Source organism: Paralichthys olivaceus, chromosome 2, assembly GCF_024713975.1.
Source record: "Paralichthys olivaceus isolate ysfri-2021 chromosome 2, ASM2471397v2, whole genome shotgun sequence".
In the NCBI taxonomy this organism is placed as follows: Eukaryota; Metazoa; Chordata; class Actinopteri; order Pleuronectiformes; family Paralichthyidae; genus Paralichthys; species Paralichthys olivaceus.
Window position 1 is genome coordinate 27,945,065 of NC_091094.1, and position 6,549 is coordinate 27,951,613.

Below are 6,549 nucleotides of genomic sequence, written 5' to 3' on the forward strand. Positions count from 1 at the left end.
AGATGGCTGCCATTCGAGGGGAAGGAGTCATGGGAGTTTCCTTAACAGCACTACTGAGATCGGACTAATTAAATGCTTCTTTTTTTTAAAGAAATGACTCTGAAAATTAATAAAAAACCAGCTGGTCACTCTTGTCCCCTGGCAGTGTCCTGCAGCCCAGCCTCTGGACACACATGCAGTGAAGCCAAATTTGATCTAAATGTTGAATACATGAATAAAACCTAAGGACAGATACAGACATAAACGTATACAAAATACAGATTTAGCATAAGTTCCTAATTATGCGTGTGATGTATTTAATTTTGTTAATTGTTACACTAATATACTGAATGTTGTGTTTGCAGCACCCCTCATTTGCTTGTGGTTGTGTTAAGTGTCACTTATTGCAGTTATTAGTGTATGTCCATTCACCGACTAATGTATCCTTCTGTAGTCATTCATTTGGAGACTGGGTTGTTTTTTTCATCGGGTAGATGCTCTTGATGAAGTAATCCAAACACTTCCTCTTTTCTTACTAAACATATCTTGCTTACATGATGCTGGTCAGCTCAGGGAACAAGTTAAACTACTCATTCAACATGTGATTTGTGCTGTTCACACTGTTAATTAAATAATCAGATCTGGGTCATATATAGGAGGACAAAAATCTGATTCGGGCCACATGGGCCTGCTGTGTGAACGCGCTCTAACATCAGCATACAGCATGTTATTGGCTTCAGTTAACTCAACCAAGTCTGAGCACTGTGTTTTGGAGACAGATGAAAAGCAAACATTTGCAAGATTGACAACTTTGCCTGGTTTGAAGCCACAAAATCCCTCACTCAGTTCAGCACTGGACAGCACCTTAGAAATCTGACCGGCAGCAACTTCAGCACCGGACAGCTCCATATGGATGACATCATTTTCACTCGCATCAGAACTGGAGTCCACGTTCAGTCATGCACTCAGGAGTCACAAATGAAAGTCGTGGGTTTTTATATATCCAAAGAAATACAAAACATTATAAACCAAAAATGACTGGGCTTATACAAGAAGTTGCTATACTTGTCTGACTGTGTCTGACACGTTGACTGTGTTAACTGAACAAATCTCACAATGAGACATGAGGCCACGTATATATCGGGGTTCGGCCAAACCAAATGACAAACAAGGGGAAAACAAGATGGCCACCAACTGCAACTATATACAAAGAAAAATAACTAAACACAACTCCCCCCCCCCCCCGACGTAGCAGCACCTGGTTCGGCCCAACGAGCTGGCTCTATTTTAAATTTATAACATCGCCTTTATTACAGATTCAGCCAGAAAACTGTCTCCACTTGATACTGCTGAAAGAAATACTGCTCCAATTAAAAACAGATATGTCCATGGTTCTCCCCACAAATCTTGAATGCCATCCTTTACAGTGACAAGGCCTGGTTCAAACTTGTGTGGAAAATTACAGTCAGTCAGCTCTTTAAGCTTGTGATAGATCGCTAAATGTTGGAACACTTGAAAAATATAAAGAATTGATCACAATCCCACCTTCGATCACAAATTAACCTTATATCTGATGAGATTACCAATGGATCATCCATTACCAAAGCTTTTAAACACCACTTCCTTAAAAAGTCTGGGAAAAGACAATTAACATATTTTCCCAGCAGAGAGAGTCTCAATTAGGGATGTCGGGATTAACCGATTTTACCATAACCGCAGTTTCCTATTGTGACAGTTTCATAACCGTACGAATTGCAATAACTACAATATCTAACTATAGCCAAATAGCCAAACGTTACGCTATAAAAACTACCTGGATATAGTTGATGATGATAATACATATTGTAGTTCATTAGCTATATTATTAGCTGTATATTGCTTCTCATGTGTCCTGTGAAACCCTGATACTTCCTCTGAGAATAACTGTGGCACCAAAATGTCATATCGTGACATCACTAGTCTCCAGTATCTCATTTTCTGTCCTTGTTCTGTGGTAAATGCAGATGTTTACAAAGCACTGTACACCATTCAATATATTAATGTTCTTTTCATAGCAAACCTTTAAGAGTCCCAATCAACATACACAGCAGCATGGTCTAAAACTATTTTTTCTCTGCACTCTATGATGACTTGATATCATTGATCATAACTATTCGAGAAAACACTAGTAGTTTCACTCTCACATTACAGAGAGGTGGTGTTGAGTCTTCTTACCATCAGAAATAATGTGCCATTGGAGTGTGTCCTTGGTCCATTGCTGTTTGGATTTTACTTAGGATGAGGGTAATAATTCTTAATTATAGTTCCAATTTAATACTTGATCGTCCATCTTTTTTTCAGATGATGAAATGTTATATGTACCAAGCTCAATTCCAGCTCAGGCCCTGATGCTTTCCAATTATCATGCCTTAATCACAAACTGATTTTGAATGCAGAAAAGACCAAGTACATGTTGCACCACCCTGTCAGTAAACTTTAATTTGCACCCATATAATCCCTTCAAATGATTAGGTCTCAGGCTTCACTGAAGAGTCTTCAGTGAAGACTAAGACCCATATGAAACTGTTGATTCAAAAATTCAAACCAGGTTTCTTTTACAGACATAAATACTGTTGTTCTTCTCCAACCTTAAAACTGCAGTACATTCCACCTTCATGTCTGTTATGGAGTGATTATGTATCTTCAACCTACCCTATTCACACTCCCTATGTACCATGGTGCATTACACTTTACCTCACCTTATCTCTTGTGTTATCATCATTGTTCTCTTTTCATAAAAGCAATGCAAAAGTAAAAGGCCAACTTCAGATGCCTTGGCTATGCTATCCATGGCTATGCTATCCATCAAGTGGAGCAGAGTTTACAGGCAGTCCCATGACACTGCCAGTACAGCAGACAGTAAATCATCATCACCGTTAAATCATATTGACTCCAACTTAGAAATGATCACATATAGTTGCTCACACAATTCATGTTTATGGCCTAAAAAGTGATGGGACAGCTTATTTTCAACCTGCTGAACATGCATTATTAAAGCCCCTTCTTCTCAAGAAAGTGATGCCTGCATACAGAATGTAGAGCAGAACCTACTGGAAATGGATGGTTTCTGAATAAAAGTGATACAAAACAAAAAAAGATCAAATGTCCTGGTTACTTTATACTGGTGATGTCTCGAGAAAGGTTTGATTCAACAGTGGCAAGAGAGTCAACACAACAGACACAGGGATTCTTAGTTTTTTGGACTCTGTCATGCTGACTGGGGACTCCAACATTAACAAAAACTACTGCTATTTATTTTACAGTATAGACAATAAAACTTGCGAAACATAGTTTCCATATATACCCAAGGGGGGGGGGGGGGGCTCTGAGCAGCTCATTCAGCAGCAGGCTGCGGCACCCACAGTGCAAGTCAGAGAGGTTCCAAAGGTCCTTCATCCCAACAGCCATAAGACTTTTCAACAAGCATGTAAAAGCAGTGTAATAATCGTTCCTCTCATTTTTCTGTATCTACCTCCTACATATACATATATCTATTTCATGTGCAATATTCATATTCAGCATTTAGGTGCGTGTGCAATACTTTCTGAATTGTTACATCCCAATGTATATTCTCCACTCTCATGTGCAATAATCACTGTGAATTTTCCTGTATCTTTGTATATTGTTTACATTTTTCTTTCTATATATATACATATGTATATTTTGATTCTTATTTTTTTATTTTATTTTATATTATTTCTATATTTTTATTTGTCTCTATCCTAATGCCCTTCTACTGCTGTAATGTTGAAATTTCCCCCAGTGTGGGATGAATCAAGTCTATCTTATCTTATCTTACCTTATATTATATTTCAGTTAGAAAAATGTACTGGGAATTAAATCCTGTAAATTCACATCCATTATGTAAAAAGGATCCAAAATCCAACTAGCTAGAGTTGTTCCATGCACATAATGCACAAGTAGACACAGCTCATGTTCCACTTGTTGTTGTTGTTGTTTTGATTATTTGCAAATTTAAATACCTTATAGTCCTGAATGAGCATCCAGGTAAATCACTTGATATTCACCAAATACACAAGCTTAACTTAAATAAATAAAACATTGGTTCGTGTTCATCTCTGAACTGTGCTGCAGTGTTCTCTACAAGATGTTCACCAGCTGCTACTTACTTTGCCTGGAGCTCACAGGTGCTAAAGTGCTAAATTGATTAATTCCGTGCTTTAAATTGACGTGGGGAATTTTCATCATCACATTTAGACTTTTTTTTCTCATTCAAAGCGACTATCATGCATTTGTTTTGGTTTCCTGTGCATAGCAAGTGACAGAGGAAATGCTGTTTGCAGGCTTGTTGGCTCTGTTGCTATGTAATAACAGTAAAAATGCCAAGAATTAAACAGAGACACTGACATTCAGACAGCAAGTAAACACATGAATGTACCTCTGCCATTGACGTTATGTTTACATCACTGTCTGTCAATATGTGTGTCTGTCTGTCTGTCGGCAGGATTAAAGGAGTGGGTGGGCAGGGCATGACACAAGGAACAACCCATTATATGTTGGAGTGGATCTAAATTAACGGGTGTGTTCAGGATTTTTTTTCACTTTCTTTATAATGACAAGATAGGGCGTTAAAGGCTAATAGAGAGCGTCCTTCTAGATAATCAAAATGGTTGTCTCACTGACATCAAGATCTCTTCTTTTTTTTTTTCAAACAAATAAAGACAGCATTATCAGGATGAAACTACAAGTGGCTCGGCTCTGCCTACGCTAACTATCTGCCTTGATGGGGTTCGTGTTATTCTTACCATGTGGTACAAATACATTTCACATTTGAATCACACATACTGCGGGAAATAAGATGCATTCCAATACTGACACATAAGGGCAAAATCTCAAATATATCAAATATGATATATGTGCAAAAGCCTGCTTTCTGTCAGCACATTTAGTTAAACCAGAAATAATGTGATATGCTTAACATTATTTTAATAATTCCTCAAGAAACCTGGAATTACTGCACTGTAACTTTTAGAGGTGACATTGAACTTTGACCACCGCATTCTAATCAGATCATCCATGATTCAAAGTCACTTGTACCAGATGTAATGAAATTCCCACGGGCAGCCCTGATAGATCACATTCAGATCACTGTGACCTAGACCTTTGACCACCAGGCACCAAAAATCAAATCAGCTCGTCTTTGAATCCAAGTGAAGGTTTGTACTAAATATACAGACATATGCCTCAAGCGGATTTTGTATCAGTAAAGCCTTGAGTCCAAGTGAATTGGAGTTTGCGCTTAATGTGGAAGGATTCCTTGACAGCATTCCAGAGATATCACTTTCACAAGGCAAAAATATGCTTTGTGAGGTCACAGTGACCTTGAGACACTCAGACCATAAGAAAAGTTAGCTTTCTTTTCAACAAACCCTGAGGAGGCAGGGCAGAAACGTACAGTACAGTAACTGTAGTAGTGTGCAGGGGGGAAATCTTCCTCATCAGCGTGAGCTACTTGTAATTAGATAATTAATTAGGTGTCTTCCCAGCAACCACTTGTGACTTAGCAATATTTCCGATGTAGACCAAACATATAATTGTGAACAGTCACAGTCCTTCACTCCAGGATGGAGCATAAGATGAGAAGGTTAAAGAAAGAGAGTTTGGATTCAGCAGATGTGTACTTTATTGTCTGTTATCTGAACAATAAAAATGTGTAATTTAGTGTTAACCTCCCTATCAATTAACAACTAACCCAAAGCTAAGTTACGTCCACTTCTGATGGTACTCCTTGAATCAAATTTAAACTTAAACAATATTTTCCATACCATGGCAGAAGCTGTACATGGTACATTTCACCTGTTTAGGCTTATCAAAAACCAGCCCTTGGATGTTTAACTCTTTAAAATTAACAGCAGTTCTAATGTGTGCCATGGTGAAAGACATGACTATAGATGGTTAGCTGCAAAGTTTATGAAGCTTTTTATTTCACTTATAAATTAAGTGCCATTAAAGTGAAAAAATGAGCCTTTCATCGTCAGACAACCCTCAATAAGTGAATCGTCTCATATAAAACCGTTCCTCCGCCTCAGCATGAGGGCCTGATAGCAGCAGATAGATGTGTTGATGAATTGTCATTCAGATTTGAGAGAGCAGACACTGGAGAGGATTGATCCAGCATCTGCTCTAAGACAGACTGACACCCTGTTAAACTTTCTGTCTGCTGAAAGAATCATGATCCTCCCAGTCAAATCTTTGGCTCGCTGCACTCCCTCTGAAGGAGGATCATTATTTTGATCCAACAAAAGATTTCAACACCTCTGAAGCTGAAGGGGGCTGTGTTTTCTATTTTTCAACAGATTTAAAGTATTACTTTAAGACCCTGCTAGAGGCTAAGCATAAAAGTGTTGATCTTGTTCTTTCACTTGGTCAAGAACAAGATCCATTGGCAATTACAGACACGATTCATAATGGTAACAATTATAATAACAATACTAACACTTATCCTTTGAGGGTAGTGGAAGGCTGAGCCAAACCCAGCTGACATTAGGTGAGAGTCGGGATACACCCTAA